General features: G+C 40.7%; 4 pseudogenes across 4 annotated transcripts; 3 read left to right on the top strand and 1 right to left on the bottom strand.

Annotated features, from left to right (window-relative positions):
• Positions 1-727: 727 nt before the first annotated feature.
• On the top strand, positions 728-3874 carry AT1G37933 (annotated as a pseudogene; the record flags this gene model as incomplete). Its single annotated transcript has 1 exon — positions 728-3874.
• A 1171-nt stretch (positions 3875-5045) lies between these two features.
• On the top strand, positions 5046-10508 carry AT1G37867 (annotated as a pseudogene; the record flags this gene model as incomplete). The annotated part of the gene is made up of 1 exon: positions 5046-10508.
• A 3144-nt stretch (positions 10509-13652) lies between these two features.
• Positions 13653-14408, bottom strand: AT1G37801 (annotated as a pseudogene; the record flags this gene model as incomplete). The annotated part of the gene is made up of 1 exon: positions 13653-14408.
• A 2175-nt stretch (positions 14409-16583) lies between these two features.
• AT1G37735 lies at positions 16584-20168 on the top strand (annotated as a pseudogene; the record flags this gene model as incomplete). Its single annotated transcript has 1 exon — positions 16584-20168.
• Positions 20169-23765: the final 3597 nt, after the last annotated feature.

Here is a 23765-nt window from a genome sequence, read left to right as displayed (position 1 = left end):
GTAACAAACTCTTTACCCTAATTCCTTCGCCGTTTTCTCTTTTCTCGTCTGTTCCAGCCGAAATTCTTCCGCCGGAGTCGCATTTCTGGTATCGTAAAGTCACATCCCTGTCGCAGTCGCATTTGAACTGAACTTCTCTAAGTTCCGGTAAGTATGTTTCCAAACTTTATTTCGAATTTTCCGACAAGAATCCGACAGCTAAGTTCAATCGCAAGTGATTCCCGTCAATGAAATCATTTCCTGATGCTTAACGATGGTTTTAAACGATGCTTAAAGATGGTTTTTAACGTCGTCTTTGATTGACATATCGTGGCCGATTTGTTAGATCTATTTGATTTGATGGCTGAGTTACTGTTTGTTTGACGACTTATTTATGATTTATCAAGTCATTTGGGTCTGAGTTTGTTATATGTTGTGATTGAGTTATAGTTTAACCTTACATCCGTGGATGAGTTTGTGTTATATGACGGCTGAGTTTGTTTATGTTATAGCTGAGTTGCTGCTATGTTATGGCTGAGTTTGGTTTATGTTTTGACTGAGTTGTTGTTATGTTATGGATGCGTTTTGTTTATGTTTTGGCTGAGTTTCTGTTAAGATGGCTGAGTTAGATTTATGTTATGGCTGAGTTATGTTATATGTGGCTGAGATAGATTTATGTTATGACTGAGTTATGTTATCTATGGCTGAGTTAGGTTTGTATGCTTACGGCTGATTTATGGTTTATCAGATGTGTGAAGACCAAGCAAGGGATTACCCTCCAAGACTTTACCCAGAGGGGGATTCTAATCTGGAGGTTAAAGCTATTAATCACAACATAAAGCTCGGAGATTTCCCTGGAATTAAAGAATCAATAGGACAAGATCTATGGGATGAACTGAAAGAGACACCGCTTGGATTAATTGCTAAGCTTGTTGATAGTCATTTTGTATGGTCTGATAAGACTGTACATTATCTACTATGCAGACAGTTGAGAATACTGAAGAAGGAGCTTTGGTGTCTCGTGGCTGGTCAACCCATCCGGTTTGGATTGAACGAATTTTGCCATATCACGGGTTTAAACACAGATCCACTACGTACAGAAAAGATTGAGCCTGAAGCGGACTACAAAGCGTTCTTCAGGGAATTGGGTGTGCCAACCAGTGAAGGTCCTAAGTTAGAAGAACTTAGGCAAAGCTTAGTAATGTGCAGAGCATGGCCTCCTAAAAAGCGTAGATGGTTTGGGTTATTGACTCTTATAGCCATTGGACTTTATGGCTTGCATCCTAACTCTAGGATACCATTTGAGAGTGCCAAAAGAGTCTTTGATGATGAAGCCATGAAGACTTATCCATGGGGTCGGACACCATTTGAAGCCCTTGTTGTTTCTATAAAGTTGCTGAGACCTATTGGCAAGACGTACACCATCAGTGGTATGACTTTCGTGTTGCAGGCTTGGGCATATGATTCAATCATCACCAATACCGAGCAATTTGGGAACGTAGTCAAAGAGGATGAGATTCCGTTGCTTAGATGGGGTGGCAACCGTACCCGTGCAACAATAGAATCGACCATCGCTGAAGATATCAAAGCGCATGGTGGTGAGGTAAGGTTTTGGCTCTGTTATGATAGTTATTGACTTAGTTATGTTCTGTTATGGCTGAGTTATGTTCTGGTTTTTATCAAATATTTATGTTACGACTAAGTTATGTTCTGTTTTTTGTCAAGTATGTTATGTGACGGTTGAGTTATGTTATATGACGGCTGAGTTATGTTATATGACGGCTGAGTTATGTTCTATTTTTGTCAAATATGTTATGTGATGATTGTGTTATGTTCTATTATGGTTGAGTTAAACATACTGATGGGTTTTATTATCACTTGTGTTGTAGCTGCGTGTGCGTAAAATGGTTATGAAAGCTGAGTTAAGCGAACTGTTTCATACTTGGCCAGACAAAGTAGAAGACCCAGCACTCGATCACTTGATCGAAGACATACACGAGGCTAAGCTTGTTAAAGGTTATTAGGATGTGAAGACGAATGAGAAGAAGAAGAAACTGGTTAAAGATAAAGCAGCGAATGTGTCTGAATCTCCCGCAAAGAAGTAGAAAGTATCTCACAGTGAGGGTGTTCAAGCTGGTGGAGGAGATGCACAAAAGAAGAAGAAGAATAAGGAAGTAGCTGTCAAATCTGATGAGGACGAGGACGAGCAGGATGTTCGTGGAGATGTCTCATTCGTGGATGTGGTGTCCAACTTAATCTCTCCCTTAAACTCAAGGTTTGACACCGTTGATAAAAGCATCAGAGAAATCTCCTCCCGTCTAGAGGTGATTGGAGATCAAGTAGAAGAGAGGATTGATGCAAAGTTTGAAAGAAGGTTTGGATCCATTGAGAATGAGGTCAAACAGATGAAAGAGCATTTGAAGGTTCTAGACGGGGTGGGCCTAACTGGCCAAACTGGCATAACTGACTTAGCATTAAACTCTGGCATAGCTGACTTAGCATTAAACCCAAGAGGATCAAGGCCTCCCTAAACCCCAAAAGGTCCACAAAAACCTACAAATAACCAATTTGTTACTAGTCCTCCTCCGGTAAGCTAATTGTTGAGTTATTACTTATTATCTAGTTACGGCTTTCGTCTGAGTTATAACTTTTATTTAGTTATGGCTGAGTTATCTTCATATTATACGGTTGAGTTATAACTTTTATTTAGTTACGGATGAGTTATATTTATACATAGGCCTGAGTTTTCGTTATTTAACGTCTGAGTTTTTTTTACGTTTATGTAGTCGAAAGAAGTTTTAGTTTCGGTGGTAGAGAAGGATGGTGATATTGCTGAGGTTGGGGTTAATAGGAATCTTGATGGAGAATTTGCTAAGACCACTGATGTAAACAATGCTGATATTGATTTCATTGAGAAGTCTCCTGGTTCCCGCCGTTTACGCTCTACGACGACAGCGAGGAGAATTTCCAAAACGAAGACATCACCAAAGAAGAAAGCTACAAGGAGAAAACCTTAAATGAGCTAATCGTAAAAGAGCCAGCCGCCAAAAATAAAAGAGGAAGAAAGGCTACTACAAAGGCTCCTACAAAGGTGCCTCCAAAGGTGCCTCCAAAGGTGACAATAAAAATGCCAAAATCACCTGAGGAAGCCAGGGAAAAAGCTGACGGTGAGAGGGTAGATGATGATGATTCTATTCTTGATATTACTGACCAGTGGGTAGTTGAAGATAAAGATGAGGAGGCAGCATGCTGCCTAAATCTGATGAAGATGAGGAGGAAACCATGAGGCCGCAAAGAGTAAAAGCTGCTGATAACAATGTATTTTACTCATTTTAGGTATATGTTTAGCATCATTTATCTGTGCATTTGCTTATTGTATCATATCATTTTGCACCATTTTAGCTTATTTTGCATACTTAGGCATCTAGGATCATCTTGCATACGCATTGCATGTTTTGGTGTGTTTTCAGGTGCAGAAGGAGTTAAAAAGGATTCTACTCGATCCATTCACTCGATCCAGGCAGCTACAGAGGAGGCTGCAATTCACTAGACCCTCTTACTCGATCAAGGCAGGCTCAAATAAAGCAGCAGATTGATCTACTCGCCCCTCCTACTTGATCCTCTACTCGACCCATTTACTCGACCAAGGGTGACCAACTCTACAAGACTTGTTGAGCTATCAAAGCGTCTTCGGATCCTCCTCATTCTCCACTCAACCAGACATCTGAGCATACAGATAGGAGAGGAAGAAACATCTACTCGACCAATTGATCACTCGGAGCATAGACACAAACGCGCACACTTTGCAACACCCTCTTTATTCGATCTCCAAGATCGAGCATCAGCCCAAACCGCCTCAAGTCTCTTGTTTTCTAGTTAATCTAGGGTTTCGACATTTTACTATAAATAGATCACTTTGGTTTTTTTCCAAAGGATCTAGCTTTTATCATTCAGTTTTTATTTGTGTTCTTGAATCTTAATACTTTAATTATTCTTAATCTATTTCGTTTTTACACTTAGTTCTTTGAGTAAAGTTGTTTAGCTTGTTTAGATCTACATTTTGATATGATTTCAGTAATTTCTGGGTTTGTGTTCTTGAGAATGTTGCTTGAGTAGTGATTAGGGTTCTTGAGGATGGATTAGATTAAGGTAATCTCTAGGTTAGTTAGGTGGTTAAGATTAGGCCAAAACCATTCTGGATTCGCTTGGCCCCTATGCGGTTTTTGCTGGCTAATGTGGAGATTTGATCATAGACGTCCAACGTCCAAAAGACGTTCAAATGGATGTCTGATCTACGAATTCCACAGATTTCTAGACTCGAGCAAGACATTAGCTTGTCTGCTTATTGACTTTGGTAGTTATTTCTTAAACCCTGCTCTGCTATGTTTCATCAACGACAGTTGAGATTAGTAAGTGGTAGAGTTATGGGGGTCTCTGTCACGACAGTAGATTGACCCGGTTTTTGAATCTATCGTCGAGGGTATCTACCTTTCGCCTATTAGCCATCTGAAGAACCCTAGAGTTGCCCTTATCAATGAATCCATCCTTAGAACTTCTATTAGATTTATTTGTATCCCCTTTTGATTGCACTTTTATTTCCCTGTTATTTGTATCCCCTGTTGATTGCATTTTAGTAACTCAAATTTGTCACATGTTGGTTCTACTCGACCCGATGATCGAGTAGGGCTCTTAAGTTCTCATTTTTACTTGTTTGAATCCTGACCTACGATTGTTACTAGAAACCCACCATCATTATAATCTCGCTTGACTTAGTTGCTTCTGTACACATCTTGATTGCTAGCAATAACAGTGGACTGGATTGACACCCCCTATAGCTGCATCAACATGTTAGTGTTTGTAGGGGAATTGAACTGAACCATACCCTTCAGCATTATAAGTAGGCCTAAAAAACCTGCTTATCAATTACGCGTCGTTGCCAATTCATTGTTGCATTGTTACAATCAAGATATCAGAAAAAGTTAAGATCAAGTTCTTTTACATTTATCAAGTTACTAACTCATCTATCCGTTTGCTTGTTTTTGTGGTATAGGTACTAACCTTTGTGCATGCAAACTCGATCCAAAGGTTCTGCACACCAATTACCATTCAGAGACACAATTGACAGAATAACTCGTGAGTTACAAGAAACCAAAGCAAAGGCAGCCTGTGATCAGCCAAGACCAGCTGCTATGGATCAACAGAACAAACCAGTTGATGTTCAAGACCCACCTAATGTTGATCAACCAAGAAACATTGGTGCTGGTGATGCCCCAAGAAATCATCACCAAAGACAAGGGATAGTGCCACCACCAGTTCAAAACAACAACTTTGAGATCAAGAGTGGTCTCATCTCCATGATCCAAGGAAACAAGTTTTATGGTCTACCTATGGAAAATCCCCTGGACCATCTTGACAGCTTTGATAGGCTCTGTGGCCGTACAAAGATCAATGGTGTCACTAAAGATATGTTTAAGCTCAGATTATTTCCCTTCTCTTTGGGAGACAAGGCACAACACTGGGAGAAGACTCTGCCCCCAGACTCCATCAACTAATGGGACGATTGTAAGAAAGCTTTTCTTGCCAAGTTCTTCTCTAACGCTCGCACCGCTAGATTGAGGAACGAGATCTCAGGCTTCACACAGAAAAACAATGAAACTTTCTATGAAGCTTGCGAGAGGTTTAAAAGCTACACCACTCAGTGCCCCCATCACAGTTTCAAGAAAGCTTCATTATTGAGCACACTCTATAGAGGAGCTTTACCAAAGATCAGAATACTTCTCGACACTGCCTCCAATGAAAACTTCCTGAACAAGGATGTAGCAGAAGGATGGGAGTTGGTCAAAAATCTAGCACAATCTGATGGGTGCTACAATGAAGACTATGAACGCTCAGTGAGAGGAGCTGGAGGCCATGAGGATAAACAGAGCAAGGATATCAAGGCTCTGAATGAAAAGTTAGACAAGCTGTTGCTGGCTCAGCAGAAGCAGATACACTACATCACTGATGAAGAGCACTTCCAAATGCAAGAAAGGGGGAATGATCAAACTGAAGAGCTGTGCTACATCCAGAACCAAGGAGGGTTCAACAAGGGCTATAACAACTACAAGCCCAACCCAAACCTTTCCTACAGAAGCACTAATGTAGCTAACCCCCAAGATCAAGTGTATCCACCACAACAGAACTAGTCTAAGCCTTTTGTTCAGTACAACCAAGGTTATGTCCCTAAACAACAGTTTAATGGAGGCTACCAACAGCAGAATCCACCACCAGGGTTCACTCAACAACCACAACAAGCCCCAGCAACTCAAGATCCTGAAATTAAGCAACTCATTCAAAAGATCATTCAAGGACAAGCTACTAGAGTTATGGCTTTTGACAAGAAGATAGCTAAATTACACAAGAAGATCGATTGTTCTTACAACGATCCAAAAGTCATGTTTGAAGCTCAAACATTCAAAAATCAAGTATGTGGAGAGTCAATTTGCATCAATCTCTGCTCTGAAGCATCCTCAGCAAATTCCAAGGAAAGCAGTCCAGAATCCTAAGGACTATGCTACTGCAAATGCTATCACCATCCACCAAGAAGATGAGTCTCCACCAAGTCATCAGACTCCCAATACTGAGGATAGTATGATTCAAGAAGGGGGGGATTCAACTCAAATTGCTGCACCTGCCACCCAGCAATTCATCTGGAATATAGAGCACACACCTTTGCTGAATACTCAACATTCTGGAAAAAGTTCAAAATTGAAAAACTCAAGAAGGACCATAATCAAGAGATGATTAGCAGTGCCTCCACCCAAGAAACATACAAGAAGAAGGTCATCCAAGAAAAGCTTGATGATCCCGGTTCATTCACTTCTACATGCTCTCTAGGACCATTGACATTCAATAGGTGTCTTTGTCATTTGGGAGCATCTGTTAGCCTTCTGCCTCTCTCTACAGCTAAAAGGCTAGGGATCATGGAATACAAGTTCTGCAACCTAGCTTTACTCTTAGCTGACGGTTCTGTTGCACATCCTCATGGTCTAATAGTAAATCTGTCTGTCAAGATTGGAAATGTTGAGATACCTACAGATTTTGTGGTATTGGACGTAGATGAAGAAGGCAAGGATCCCCTGATCCTAGACAGACCATTCTTAGCTTCAGCTCGAGCAGTCATAGATGTCAGGAATAAAAAAATTAATCTGAACCTTGAAAAAAGCATCAAGATGAAGTTTGACATCAGAGAAGCTTCAGGGAAATCAACAACAGGAGTTCAGAACATGGATGTTGATGAAGAAGCAGAAGCTGGAACCCCACCAAGAGTTAACTATACTTCTCAACTTAGCAAGCTCAAGAGGACTTTTGACCACAAGAAGAGAGCAACAGAAAGGCTAGCTCAGACTGAAGATCCTACAAAAGATGACTGGTATGAGATGAGGAAAAAATTTAAATGGCAAAGCAGAATCATAGAGGGATTATTGTCATGGGTGATGAAGCTCAAAGATCAACTATGGATGTTTGAAAAAGAGTTAAGAAATTTTCAAATGGTATTGATCCAGAGAAGATGGAAACTGCACTAGCTATCAAGGAGGACAAAAGTTTCACAACAGAATGGTTTGCACCAAAAGACCAGAAAGGAGTTCACTTAGAGGAAAGAAGCCTAGAGAGCAAGTTATTGAGTGAGGAGGAAACTCCTATTCCAACTATTTCTCCAGGAGTGCCTAAACAACCCACCAACCCCTCTGCTGAAGAAGAAAACTTGATTCATGATTCTGTTGTTGAAGAACTCCTGGAACTCAGGATAGAATACAAAGGTCAAGAGGATACCATTGGAGAGCTAACTTACAAGATGGAAGGACTGAACCATGCAATCTTGGAACTTCAGGAAATGATTAGAGGTTACCCCAATTTTGAATTTGAGGATTGGTCAAAGGAGCCTGGTTCAGAAGAAGAAGACTACTCTGCTGATCAGAAAGAAGCTTACTTTGAAGAAAAATCAAATGAGTACTCATCCTACCGTATGTCAAGAGAGGATGCAAAATATGATTCAGGAACTGAAAATTCAACCACTGAAGATGAGGACTTTTCTGTTCCTCTTTTAAACCTTTTTTCTGACTAAGCTCTGTAAGAGTCAAGCTTAGTGAATTAAAACAAGCTCACTTGGGAGGAAGTCCCATGTCTATCCAGGTATATAACTTTATATTTTTCTTGTTATTTTTGATGTTTTTGTTTAAGTGTTTCAGGTTTGTCTCATTGATCATTATAAAGTCAATGGTCGAGTAAACTCAAACCAAGTCAAGAAAGATCTCAGCCGTTGATCGAGTAGAATGAGGAGGAGTGTTTTGAGCCGTTGATTCGGATGACCAAACGAGAGGAGCATTCGTCCCCCCATTGCAATTCCCGAACTCAACAACCGCATCTCTCCCATACCAAAGCATTCTCGAATCCTTACAATTCTCTCTTTATCTCCTTCACTTCCCTTTCTTGTCAAAAACTTTTCACAAATTCATTTGTTTCCTCCATCATTCAATCTCCTAACCTACTGAATTTTGGTTTTGAATTTCTCCCACTTTTGTTCTTGATGACGAACTGGCGCTCGCTTTTTTCAAGGATTCGGAACAAAGCTCTCTCCCCATCGAAGAGGTACCCAACACCTTCTTCGCATGCAGCAGCTCGAGGACCTTCTGAACCATCACCCTTGGGGTCGAGCAGGAGAGAACAAGACAGTTTCGAGATCGATCACAGTGAATCGAGCCAAGAGGATGAAGTGATGCAAGAAGAAGAGACTTTTAGCTCTCCCGTTGGAAATACTCAATCCCGAAGGTCGAGTGAGTCCTCTGCAAAGGAATTCTCGAGGAACAAGGCAGATACCACTCGAGGAAAGAAGCCCGTGGGGAGAAGGTTAGACCTGGTAGATGAAGACTCTGAGGAAGAAATGGTTTCACTAGAGGAAGATGATCAAACAGAGAAAGGAGGCGGTGATGATTTGGAATCAGAGAAGTGTGCAACTCGAAACGAGTACTACAAGGTGCTGAAGCGCAATGAGTTTTTAGGAACTCGATACCCTCATCCCGAGACCATGGAGAGACTCGGCATCTATGATGATGTAGACTATATGTTTAAGCAGTGCAGCCTGAATATTCACATGTTTTGGCCAATGGAGGGGAATGAGGAAGAGACAATCCAGTTTCTTTCATCCGTGGAATTGTTCTTATATGGAGAGTCAGAGGACGATGAAATCAGGCCAGACAGAAGTTTGGGATACTTGGAATTCTGTGTATATGACGTGGAGTATCGGCTTCCAATAGAGCATCTCGAGCTAATGTATGGATTTCAAGGTGGAAAAGATACGAGTCATCGTTTTGACAAGAGAGAGCTTCAGTCATTCTGGGCCACACTTGGGTCTAAACAAGGATTTTTATCCTCTACTCTAGGACCAAGAGCAACGAAATAAGGAGTCCGGTGGTTAGGTACTTTCATAAGTCCTTGGCTAGTGCGCTATTTGCAAGAGAGAGGAATGGAACCTTCGTCAATGGAGAACTAGAGTTGATGGAGACAGCGCTGCAAGAGCTGCTTGGTTTAACATCAGACGGTACAGTTCTAGCTGGAGATCAGACAGACGCTTGGGTCTCATTCTACCTAATCGAGCACCTGCTAAGTTATAGAGGATGGGCTAAGGGACTTAAGAAACCAGGAAGGATGGTTGTGGGAGGAGTTGTGACCCCAATTTTGAGAGCATGCAATGTACCTCTACATTCAAAGCCAATTCCTCCGAGATGGATTGATATGCAACACCTTATCAATTTCAAGAGTTTTTGGTCGCAGCAGAAGAATGGCCTATACAAGTATAGGATCGATCACCCCACAGAAAGACAATCTATTTTTCTCCTCCCAAATCCCGCTTCCACTTTGATCAGAGATGGTGGCAACATTGAGTTTTGCCCACCAGTGGAGAACCTCTATACTTCAAGTGATGAAGCTGTGCCGATGGAAGGAGTGAATGATGATGAGGCCCCAATCCATCATTCAGATAATGAGGCAGAACCTATGGACGTGTCTTACGCAACACAACAGTTTTACTTCGAGGAGTACTCCGCACCGAGGCAAAGTAAAGACTCAAAGGAAATTCACAAGCGCCTTGGTTTCCTCCAAAGCTGGTGTAAGTTCCACGACAAGGCTCTCGCGACACTCAACAAGAAGTTTAACAATCTCTAACTCAAGATCAGCTGTTCTTCTTCAACTACGGCAATGCCACAGAACTTGCCGAGGGAACACCATGCCGCACCTTCACCACCAAGGCAATCATCCTTCGAACCTAGAGAGAAGGAAAATAGGAGCAAGTTGAAAAAGCGAAGAAGAACAAGGAAATCATATGCTGGAGCAAGCCACTCTACCGCATCACTTGAGGAGCCACTCTATCAACAACCCGAGTAAAGGGTCGAGCATCCAGCTAATCCAAGTTCAGCATAACCCGTTCTTTAGAGTTACACAAAGGAGAGTATGGACGATTTCGTCTCCTCCTACTTCACCTGATCACTGAGGTAACACCACCTCAACCATTGTATATACCATAGCATCTTTTTATTATTTTTTGTTTGTTTTGTGTTTTGGTCTTGATTTCTTTCTCAGACTTTTATTACACAAGGGACTGTGTAATTTAAGTTGTGTGTGTGTGTGTGTGTGTGTGGTGGGGGGGGGGGGTTTAAAACATGTTTAACATTGTGTTCTATTTTCTTATTTCGAATATTACATCATCTAAGGCATAGAAAAACCATAAAAATTTGAAAAAAATTCAGAAAATGATTTCATCAAAAACAGAGTGTCATGTAGATTGCATTTCATTTTAGGATTGTATAGAGTGTGCTTGCATTTAGGAATGCTCATTTGCATAGGGGATAATGATGATTTCAAACCGATAAGCATCTTTTGATTCAATGAAGTAAGTTCAATGTCCAGGTTGTTAGTTCTCTGTTGCATAACCGATTGTATCTCGGAAGTAAGACTGCACCCTGCTTTGAATTTGTAACTTGACTATACTACTTTGATTCGAAACTTGCTTATCTGATGCCATTTGCTATCTATTAGAACCTGAACTTTGCAATTATAATGTCTATGCATTATTTGTTCATGGCTACCACATACATACTTGGATTATCTTATTCACTTCACCACCATCTGTTAATCCAAGTAACTGTCTCTCATTTTTAGAGCAGTTTCCCATACCCTTAGCCTAGCCTTATTTCAAGCCAAAGATCATTTGTGTGTGATTGTGAGGTCTTTTTCGATTGAGCTTGGTATAACGTGTTAGGTATGAGCCGACAAGAGCAATCTTTCATGTAGACCTAGCCTACGCTTTTTGGGTTAGCTAGGACTAGGTGGAGACTTGTATTTGGGATTGGGATTTTGTATGGAATGAATGAGAATGAGAATGAGAATGAAAAGAAAAGAAAAAAAAAAGAGAGTAAGAGTTTAGAGTTCTAAAGGGGGATACAAAAAAAGTGTTAGTCTAGTAAAGGGTTTGGAATTCAAAGAAGTTAGGCATTGTGATTCAAAGAAAAGGGTAAAACGCCCTATGCACTAAGATTAGAAGAAAAGCCTTAAGTTTGTCAAAGTTTAAAAAACCAAACCCGCTAGACTCTTAAATCGTTTCAAAGAAACCCTTTAGAACTTGAACCAAAAAGAGAGAGAAAGCATGAGAAAAAGGGTAGAGTTAGGACATCTATAAGAATGAGATCATCTTCTGAGCTATCATACTATATCATTGGGTAGATGGGAGTCTGTTCTTGTATGTGTCCATAGGCTTTTACCTTTAGCATTCTGCTGAAGCTCAATCTTTTCTCTGAGAGTCCCCTATTACTCGACCAAACTATTAGAGGGACCATTTTTGTCTCTTAGCCTAAGCCCGAAACCAAGTGAGTTCATAACCATTGCATTGCTTGATCCACTGTTCGCGCTTAATGAATGTTAAAGGGAATTGGTTGATGTGAATGCTTGAATAGATTAAGACAAGTTGTTAGGTTGCATTGTGACGAGTATGGCTAACGTTTTTAAGTAAGGGTCTATCATCTTGCAATCTAGAATTAGCTACCTGGACATTGAGCTTACCCGTTTTATATGCATGCTTCGGTTTTTGAATTCCCACCTTCAAACCTCTCCTTCAACTTAAGATTTTTTGTTTGCTTGAGGGCAAGCAAGAGATAAGTTTGGGGGAGTTGATAACACTGTATTTTACTCATTTTAGGTATATGTTTATCATCATTTAGTTGTGCATTTGCTCATTATATCATATCATTTTGCCCATTTTAGCTTATTTTGCATACTTAGCCATCTACGATCATCTTGCATACGCATTGCACGTTTTGGTGTGTTTTCATGTGCAGAAGGAGCTAAAAATAACTTTACTCGATCCATTCACTCGATCCAGGCAGCTACAGAAGAGGCATCATTTCACTCGACCTCTTTACTCGATCTAGGCAGCTAAAGAGGATGCTACAATTCACTCGACCCTCTTACTCGATCAAGGCACCCTCAAATGAAGTAGTTGATTGATCTACTCGCCCCTCCTACTCGATCCTCTACTCGACCCATTTACTCGACCAAGGGTGACCAACTCTACAAGACTTGTTGAGCTATCGAAGCGTCTTCGGATCCTCCTCATTCCCCACTCAACCAGACATCTGAGCATACGGATAGGAGAGGAAGAAGCATCTACTCGACCAATTGATCACTTTGAGCATAAACGCAAAGGCGCAGACTTTGCAGCACCCTCTTTACTCGATCCCCAAGATCGAGCATCCGCCCAAACTGCCTCAAGTCTCTTGTCTTCTAGTGAATATAGGGTTTCAACATTTTATAATAAATAGATCACTTTGGGGTTTATCCAAAGGATCTAGCTTTTATCTTTCAGTTTTTCTTTGTGTTCTTGAATCTTAAAACCTTAATTACTCTTAATCTATTTCGTTTTTGCCCTTAGTTCTTTGAGTAAAGTTGTTTAGCTTGTTTAGATCTACATTTTGATATGATTTAGTAATTTCTGGGTTTGTGTTCTTGAAAATGTTGCTTGAGTAGTGATTAGGGTTCTTGAGGATGGATTATATTAGGGTAATCTCTAGGTTAGTTAGGTGGTTAAGATTAGGTTAGAACCCTTATGGATTCGCTTGGCCCCTATACAGTTTTCGCTGGCTAATGTGGAGATTCGATCATAGACGTCCAGCGTCCAAAAGACGTTCAAATGGATGTCTGATCTACGAATTCCAGAGATTTGTAGACTTGACTAAGACATTGGCTTGTCTGCTTATTGGCTCCGGTAGATTGTTTCTTAAACTCTGGTCTGCTATGTTTCATCAACGACAGTTGATATTTGGAAGTGGTAGAATTATGGGGGTCTTTGTCACGACAGTGGATTGACCCGGTTTTTGAATCTATCGTCGAGGGTATCTACCTTTCGCCTATTAGCCATGTGATGAACATTAGAGTTGCCCTTATCAATGAATCCATCCTTAGAAATTCCATTAGATTTATTTGTATCCCCTGTTGATTGCACTTTTATTTACCTGTTATTTGTATCCTCTTTTGATTGCATTTTAGTAATTCAAATTTGTCACATTTTGGTTCTACTCGACCCAATGATCGAGTAGGGCTCTTAAGTTCTCATTTTTACTAGTTTGAATCCTAACCTAGGATTGTTACTAGAAACCCACCATCATTATAATCTGGCTTCGACGGTCGTCCTTAGGCTTCCATCTTTGTGCGCCACAAAATCGACATTGATCTTCTTTTTCGTCTTCTTTCCAAAATAGCATACAATTGTTCTGACAAATATCAATCGTATGATATGGAAGTCCTAAATTGCGCATCAACTTCTCGGTCTGGTAATGTGAAGTGGTAGCCTGGTTTCCTTCTGGTAAAAAATCTGTAAACATTTCGCAAACGGAGTTCACCAACTTTTCACTCATATTATACTCCGCCTTGTTGTGCATGAGTCGAGATGCTAAGGATAACTGCGACTGCCCTTCACGACATCCATCGTACAATGGATTATTTGCACCTTCTAACAAGTCGTAGAACTTATTTGAATGGTTACGGACCGGTTCTTCCACATTCTGATAACTATCATCATGATGAAAGTTATCATCATACCCGACGTTAAAATTAAATGCATCGTTCACCATATCCATATATGGATCTTCTACAACATTATCCACTTCTTCATGATTCGTACTAAAATACGTCCTATCCGTGTAAGTACTCGTTCTTATATCCATATTCATTTCTTCTCCATGTTTATACCAAACATAATAATCAGGCATAAATCCTTGACTAAACAAATGACTACTAACTCTTCTACCCGAGATGATGTGTTTTTCATTCTTGCATACACTACAAGGACAATGAAATTTACCTCGACTACTCTGTACTATAGGATGACTATTAGCAAAAGTCATGAATTGCTCAACTCCTGCGACCTATTCGGCTGACAAATTCCCCGTCACTTCATCAAATCTTTTGTACATCCAATCTCGATGAAAACCGCCACTACCGCCATAATTGTAGTTTTCCACCATTATACAATAAAATAAACTATTATTTTCTTCTTTTAAATCGTTTTTTTTCTTTTGATGTTGTTGTTGTTTTGATTTGTTGGTGAAAAAAGAGTGTCGTGAAGTTTTAATATATAGACGAATTTTTATGACTTATTTACGACTACATGTTGTAGTCGCTCACAAATTAGGTGTACCTACTTAGCAATGCGAAACATGTTTTTCACCAACTTCATGCGACACCTTTGCAACTACTTTGCGACAACAGACTGGTTGTCGTCAAATATACGACTAACTAAAGTCGTCGGAAAGTTTGTCGTCATTTACCGAATATTTGACGACAAATTTCTCTCTACAGAAATGTAATCGTTAAATAGTCGTCCATTTACGACTATTCGCCGATTAACTTATTTAGTCGTAAGTGGACGACTACTTCACGACTAATTTTCATGTTGTCATACGTTAGTCGTAACAACGTCGCCTAGTTGTCGCAAAATAAAACGACTACACAAGTTATCGCATTTCGTTGTCGTTTTTTATCTGTTTTCTTGTAGTGTGATTGAGTCTGGGACTAGATTAACTTGAGGGTCTCTGTTGCGGTGGCACTTAGATTTGGTTAATGAACTTGTTGTCTAGGGATAATTTATTGAGCATGTCAATCACCTGTAAACTGAGGAAACGAAACTACTCAATTACCCCAACCTCGGGAATACTTTATCTGATTGAATTCTTTGTTTACTCTACTGTTGTTTACTGCATCTTGTCATCTTTTGCTTAATTTCTGCAATTCTTTTTTGTTACTCGACCTCATACTCGACCACCCAGTTGTCTAGCAACAGACTGTGCAGTCGAGTATCTGTGTTATACTTTCTGTCTGTTACTCGACCTGTCACTCGACCTCACCCAGTGCTCTGCAAAGAGCAGTATTGGTCGAGTGTTTTACTGTTTATGTTTGATTTTCTGTTTTCTGCATGTTCACTTAGGACTGCTAGAACACACCAAAACCTGTTATTGCTTGGCTTGACTTAGTGACTTCTGATCACATCTTGATTGTTAGCATCACACTCATTTGGATTGACAACCTTCAGTACTACAACGACATAATAGTGCTTTAGGATTAATTGATGTTAAAAACCTATTATCAGTTATGAACTCACTTGATTTCGGGCTTAGGCTAAGAGACAAAAATGGTCCCTCTAATGGTTTGGTCGAGTAACAGGGGACTCTCAGAGAAAAGATTGAGCTTCAGTAGAATGCTAAAGGTAAAAGTCAATGGACACATACAAGAACAGACTCCCATCTACCCAATGATATAGTATGATAGCTCAGAAGATGATCCCAGTCCCATAGATGTCCTAACTCTACCCTTTTTCTCATTCTTTCTCTCTTTTTCGTTCAAGTTCTAAGGGGTTCTCTTTGAAACGATTTAAGAGTCTAGCGCGTTCGGTTTTATACTTTGACAAACTTAAGGCTTTTCTTCTAATCTTAGCACATAGGGCGATTTACCCTTTTCTTTGAATCACAATGCCTAACTTCTTTGAATTCCAAACCCTTTACTAGACTTAACACTTTTGTATCCCCCTTAGAACTCTAAACTCTTACTCTTTTTTTTTTTTTTTCTTTCATTCTCATTCTCATTCCCATTCATTCCATATATTTTCTGTCTGTTACTCGACCTGTCACTCGACCTCACCCACTTCTCTGCAAAGAGCTGTGTTGGTCGAGTGTTTTACTGCATCTGTTTGATTTTCTGTTTTCTGCATGTTCACTTAGGACTGCTAGAACACACCAAAACCTGTTATTGCTTGGCTTGACTTAGTGACTTCTGATCACATCTTGATTGTTAGCATCACACCCATTTGGATTGACAACCTTCAGTACTACAACGACATGATAGTGTTTTAGGATTAATTGATCTTAAAAACCTATTATCAATTTGGCGTCGTTGCCAATTGGGTGTTTGTTTGTTACATTTGAGATTTCATACTTGCTTAGATCAAGTTCTTTTTCAATTTTCAATTTGGTTGCTAACTGTGTATTTTTCTTGTTGTCTTCTTGATCCAGGTACACCTCTGCTGTATGCAAACTCGATCAACAGGCAATCAGAACCTCCTTTTCAACGACAACATCGACCGCATAGCTCACGAACTCAGAGAAAGGAGAAACACAGTCAACCTAATACCACAACAATCACTCGAAATGGCCGACGAACAGAATGAACAAAATAGCCCTGCCAACATTGGTGCTGGAGACGCACCACGTGATCAGCGTCAGCGGAAAGGAATTGCACCTCCTGCTATCCAGAACAACAACTTCGAGATTAAGAGTGGTCTCATCTCGATGATTCAGGGGAACAAATTCCATGGTCTGCCAATGGAGGATCCACTCGACCACCTTGATGAATTTGATAGGCTCTACAACCTAACAAAAATCAATGGTGTCAGTGAAGACGGATTCAAGCTCCATTTTTTTCATTCTCCTTGGGTGACAAAGCACACATCTGGGAGAAGAATCTGCCCCATGACTCAATCACCACCTGGGATGATTGCAAGAAGCCTTTTCTATCAAAGTTCTTCTAAAACACCAGAACTGCAAGACTCAGAAATGAGATCTCTGGTTTTTTTACAGAAGGCTGGTGAAAGCTTCTATGAAGCATGGGAGCGTTTCAAGGGTTATACCAACCAATGCCCTCATCATGGCTTCACTAAAGCCTCTCTGCTCAGCACTCTTTATAGAGGCGTTTTGCCACGCATCAGAATGCTTCTGGATACCGCCAGCAATGGGAACTTCCAGAACAAAGATGTTGAAGAAGGCTGGGAATTGGTTGAGAACCTTGCTCAATCAGATGGTAATTACAACGAGGACTGCGATAGGACCGTCATAGGCACAGCTGACTCTGATGACAAACACATGAAGGAGATCAAAGCGCGGAATGACAAGCTGGACAGAATACTCCTTAGCCAGCAGAAGCATGTGTACTTCCTTGTTGATGACGAGCAGTATCAGGTCCAGGATGGGGAGGGTAACCAGTTAGAAGAAGTTAACTACATCAACAACAACCTGGGTGGCTACAAAGGGTATAACAACTTCAAGACCAACAACACCAACCTCTCCTACCGTAGTACCAACGTTGCTAATCCACAAGACCAAGTGTATCCTCCACAGCAACAACAAGGTCAGAACAAACCTTTTGTTCCCTACAATCAAGGTTTTGTTCCCAAGCAGCAATTTCAAGGGAACTACCAGCAACAACCACCACCTGGATGTGCACATCAGCAAAACCAAGGTCCTGCTGCTCATGATGCTGAAATGAAATAAATGGTACAACAGCTGCTACAGGGACAAACATCTAGCTCCATGGAAATTGCTAAGAAGTTATTTGAATTGCACCATAAGCTGGACTGCAGCTACAATGACCTGAACGCCAAACTGGAGGCATTGAATACCAAAGTCAGATACTTGGAAGGACAATCAGCATCTACCTCAGCGCCCAAAGTTACAGGACTTCCTGGAAAGTCAATACAGACTCCAAAGGAGTATGCTAATGTTCATGCTATCACCATAAGAAGTGGAAGAGAGTTATCTACTGGAGAGAGACCCAAGTCAGTCACTGAGGACAGTGCATACTAAAATGGGGAGGATTTCAGTCTCAATAAAGATCAAGCTGGCAAACAACTCGAGCAGGCACTCGACCAGTCACTCGAGCAGCCACTCAACCAGTCACTCGACCAGTCACTCGAGCAGCCACTCGACCACTTTACTCGACCGACCTTCCGAGCAACATCACCAACTGCTCCAAAACTAGTTGCTGTCAAAAACAAAGAAAAGGTCTTCATTCCTCCTCCTTACAAGCCCCCACTTCCATTTCCTGGTCGACACAAGAAAGAGTTAGAAGATAAGTACAGAGCTATGTTTGCCAAAAACATCAAGGAAGTGGAATTAAGGATACGTCTCGCTGATGCTCTAACGCGTATCCTGGATTCCCAAAAGTTCCTCAAAGACTTGATCATGGAGAGAATTCAAGAGGTTTAGAAAACAACAGTTATGAGCCATGAGTGCAGTGCCATCATAGATGAGAACGATGTCTCAGAAAAACTAGGAGACCCTGGTTCATTCACTCTACCATACTCCCTAGGTTCATTGACTTTCAATAAATGCCTTTGTGACCTAGGAGCGTCAGTAAATCTCATGCCACTCTCAGTAGCTAAGAGGTTGGGTTTTAACAAGTATTAAAAATACTGCAATATCTCCTTGATCTTGGCTGATAGGTCTGTTAGACTACCTCATGAGTTATTAGAAGATTTGCCTATTAGATTGGAAATGTGGAGGTGCCTACAGACTTCGTAGTGCTAAACATGGATGAAGAACCAAAAGATCCCTTGATATTAAGAAGGCCCTTTTTGGCTACAGCTGGAGCAATCATAGATGTTAAGCAAGGAAAGATTGATCTTAATCTGGGGAAGAATTTTGAAATGAAGTTTGATATCAATGATGCTATGAAGAAGCCGACAATAGAAGAACATACCTTCTTAATTAAGGAAGTGGATCAGCTAGCTGGTGCACTGCTAGTGGAACTTGAAGAAGCAAATGATTCAAAAACTGTTTTGACCAAGAATGGTAAAGATGGGTATCTCCCTAGTGAAACTTTGAGTTCTAAGAAGTCATTTGACTCACAGAAGGCAGCAGTTGACTCAGAGGTTTACAAGGGCTTGATGGGGTCTGACACAAAGGTTATGAAAGCTAATGAAGTAAGTTCAACACATGCTCGACCAACTGATTCCACCAACAACTCGAAGAAGCCTCCAACTTGTCCTGAAAGCTCATGCTCGACCAAACAACTCAAGGCAAGCACTCAGACGTCAATTGATTGGTTAGAACTCAAGGAGAGATCTAAATGGCAGGACAAAGCCATACATGAGCTAAAACATATTGTAAAAGAGCTGAAGGATCAAATCAAGGAGCTCAATGGAAAAGCCAACCAAATACCACTCAACATCAAGGACGCCCCTGAGGATGGAGCCACTATTCTGGTCAGCAAAGAAGGATGTAAATTCACATTGGAATGGTCTAGAGGAGAAGACTATCTTGATAAAAAAGAAGCTTACTATGAGGACATGATCACTAAGTATCCAATTGCAGACCTGTCAAGAAACCCTAATGAGTATGTTGATCACTCTACTCAAGAAGGAGAGGAGACCTCATTTTCTCTCTGCAACGCACCCTAAGCCTAATGAGTATGAGAAGTCAAGCTTAGAGACTTAAAACAAGCACACTTGGGAGGAAATCCCATGTCTATCTTTGTACATATCTTTATATTTCCTTGTTGTTTTTGATGCATTTGATTAGTGTCTTCAGGAGATAAGTATAAAGAGCTGAGTGAAGTGGATTTTGGCTATGAGTGTACAGCTGTATACTCGACCACATAGCAATGAAAAATACTCGACCATGTTTTAGCTTATCCACGCCAAGAGATCACTCGACCGCGGTGCTGGCCGTAGTAGAAGAAGAGAGGTCGAGTATCCTCAGAGCAGTGTTGGCCGCCACAAAGCTGATGAGGTCGAGTACCCACCTGCTGGAGCTGATACAGAACAGGGCGGTTCTTCTATGGCCTGGGAGCAATCACAGGCAGCCATTGACGAGCAACTACGTTCATTCTTCTACTAAGGTAAGCGCCTCACTTCACCATTATATTATATCATCTGTTGTGATTTGTTTCTTCATTTTATTTCTGTGATTGGATTTGTCCTGAGTACTCTCTTCCAAGTTTATTCACACAGTCGACTATGTGATTTAAGTTTGGGGGAGGGCTCACGAAGTGTGTGTTGCATTGTATATATTCTTGAGTCTGCATTCATCTAAGGCATAGAAAAACCAAAAAAATTTGAAAAATTTCAGAAAATGATTTCACAAAAAAAAAAAAAGAGTGTTCATGTAGTTGCATTACATTTGGGATCGAGTCTAGAGTGTTTCATTTAGGATTGTTGCATATGCATAGGGGATAATGATGAGATAGCCCTGTAAGCATTTTTGTTCACCGGATAAACTCAGTGCCCTCGTTGCTAGTTGTGTGTTGCATAGACAATGAATTTGAAATTAAACTGAACCATGCCTAGATTGCTCTACTCGACCACACGGTCATGATCTGATACCATTCCCTATAAATTTGAACCTGAATCTGATCTTTAATTATCATGTCTGCATCAAATTTGAACTCATGGATACCATAAAATACTTGGATTTTCTTATTCATTTTGATCACTCTTGTTAATCCAAGTAGCTGACTCTCCTTATTAGAGCAGTTAACCCAAACCCAAACCTAGACTTTCTTTCAAGTCCTATATCACTTGTGAGTGTTTGTGAGGTCTTATTCCGATTTAGCTTGGTAGAAAGTGTTAGGTTCGTAACGACAAAGATAGTGTCTCATGTAGTTCTAGTTCGTATTTTTCGGACTATATAGGACTAGGTGGGCGCTTATACTTTGGGTTGGGATGTGTTTAAAAAAAAAAAAAAAAGGGTTGATTCATTGATGAGAAAAGGTAAAAGACTCTAGGTGAAGTAAGCTAAAGAAGAAGAAAAATTTGGGATTTGTGAAGAAAAGAAAGAGTTCTTGTTAGCTATTGAAGATGGCAAAAGCCCTCGGTTTTAAAATGTTAAAAACAGGAACCTTAGTTGTTAAAGAAATCCAAATCTGCTAGATGTATCAAAGTGTTGAGAAAGCTTCTCCTAGAGTTAAAAGAAAAGAAAAGAATGATTAGAAAAGGGCTTAAAAGATTCATGAATGCAAAGGGTAGAGTTAAGTTCACATATTGGGATTGGAGATGGGATTACCATTAGAGCTTCATTTGATATACTTTGGGTAGATGGGATCTTATCTCTGTATGCATAGCTTGGGACTTACCTTTAGCATTCTACTAAAGGTAAGTCCCAAGCTATGCATACAAAGATAAGATGTCATCTACCCAGAGTATATCAAATGAAGCTCTAATGGTAATCCCATCTCCAATCCCAATATAAGAACTTAACTCTACCCTTTGCATTCATGAATCTTTTAAGCCTTTTTCTAATCATTCTTTTCTTTTCTCTTAATTCTGGGAGAAGCTTTCTCAACACTTTGTTACATCTAGCGGATTTGGATTTCTTTGATCCTGTTTTTAACATTTTAAAACCGAGGGCTTTTGCCCATCTTCAATAGCTAACAAGAACTCTTTCTTTTCTTTACAAATCTCAAAACCTTTACTAGACTTTTTCTTCTTCTTTAGCTTACTTCACCTAGAGTCTTTTACCTTTTCTCATCAATGAATCAACCCTTTTTTTTTTTTTTTTAAACACATCCCAACCAAAAGTATAAGCGCCCACCTAGTCCTATCTAGTCTGAAAAATGCGAACTAGAACTACATGAGACACTATTTCTGTCGTTACGAACCTAACACTTTCTACCAAGCTTAATCGGAATAAGACCGCACAAACACTCACAAGTGATATAGGGCTTGAAAGAAAGTCTAGGTTTGGGTTTGGGTTAACTGCTCTAATAAGGAGAGTCAGCTACTTGGATTAACAAGAGTGATCAAAATGAATAAGAAAATCCAAGTATTTTATGGTATCCATGAGTTCAAATTTGATGCAGACATGATAATTAAAGATCAGATTCAGGTTCAAATTTATAGGGAATGGTATCAGATCATGACAGTGTGGTCGAGTAGAGCAATCTAGGCATGGTTCAATTTTACTTCAATTTCATTGACTACGCAACAGACAACTAGCAACGAGGGCACTGAGTTAATCCGGTGAACCAAAATGCTTACAAGGCTATCTCATTATTATCCCCTATGCATATGCAACAATCCTAAATGAAACACTCTAGACTCGATCCTAAATGTAATGAACTACATGAACACTCTGTTTTTGTGAAATCATTTTCTGAAATTTTTCAAATTTTTTTGTTTTTACTATGCCTTAGATGAATGTAGACTCAAGAATATATACAATGCAACAAACACTTCATGAGCCCTCCCCCAAACTTAAATCACACAGTCCATTGTGTGAATAAACTTGGAAGAGAGTATTGAGGACAAATCCAATCATAGAAACAAAATAAAGAACAAATCACAAGAGATGATATAATACAGTGGTGAAGTGAGGCGCTTACCTTAGTCGAAGAATTAACGGAGTTGGTCGTCAATGGCTGCCTGTGATTGCTCTCAGGCCATAGACGAGCCGCCCTGTTCTGTATCATCTCCAGCAAGTGGGTACTTGACTTCATCAGCTCTGTGGCAGCCAGTACCGCTCTGAGGATACTCGACCTCTCTTCTTCTACTGCGGCCAGCACCGCGGTCGCGTAAACTACGAGGCTGCAGAAGTCGTCTGCTCCTGCTGCTAGATCGAGTGAGTCTGGTCCTCCTCTTCCTCCCACATTCACGAGGCTCGAATGATGAATGCCTCGCAGGGACATGCGGAATCTCCTCCTCTCTAGGCTCAGGCCTGCGCCGACTTGGCTCAGGCGCGTCATATCTCCTCGAGGGCATGTCCTGAGGGAGATGTCCCTGCGGAATAGCTGTAGTGGAAGAGGAGCAGCTGATCTAGTCCTTCAGAAACTTGATAGCCCTGAGGCACTTGGCGAGTAACTTATCTTGTTTCTTGCACCACTTCTGGAACTTGTTGTTGTTCCTGTGAGCTTCGCTCAAACTCTTGCTTTCCCTCGCTGGAGGTATATTCTCACTGAAATGATACATGCTCGTGTCAATCTCTGCCTCATCAATTTTATCTGTCTCATCAACATCTTCTGTTGTAACTCCTTCGGTGTGACTAATCTCCTCAGTTGGTGGACAGCCCTCGAAATAGAGATCTTCAAGCGCAGGCTTGAAGTCAATGTTCCTTCCCTCGAGAATCCTAGTAGCGTCAATGCAGGGGAGAAGAATATTGGCGATTCTAATCGATGAATGCTCGAACCTGTAGCGCTGGAAGTCGCCAACCATGTCATACTCTAAGAACTCACATCGGCGCCAATGATCCAAGTCCATCATCCTCGGTGCTAAACCTGGCTCCTTGAGCGGTACTCCACAAGCTTCCAGAATTGGCGTCACAACGCCACCCACGCATAGTGCTCCTCTCACCTTCTTCTTGCCGTTTGTCAATGCCCACTTCCTGTATCCACACAAGTGGATAACCAGAGGCATTACTGGTGGTGCGTTGTTGATATCGCCTCTCAAGACATTCTTTCCCTTTGTAAGCGGAGAATCCATGTTAGCGCGGAATCTATCATCT

Source organism: Arabidopsis thaliana, assembly GCF_000001735.4.
Source record: "Arabidopsis thaliana chromosome 1 sequence".
NCBI classification, from domain to species: Eukaryota; Viridiplantae; Streptophyta; class Magnoliopsida; order Brassicales; family Brassicaceae; genus Arabidopsis; species Arabidopsis thaliana.
This window is presented reverse-complemented; position numbering and strand designations above follow the sequence as displayed.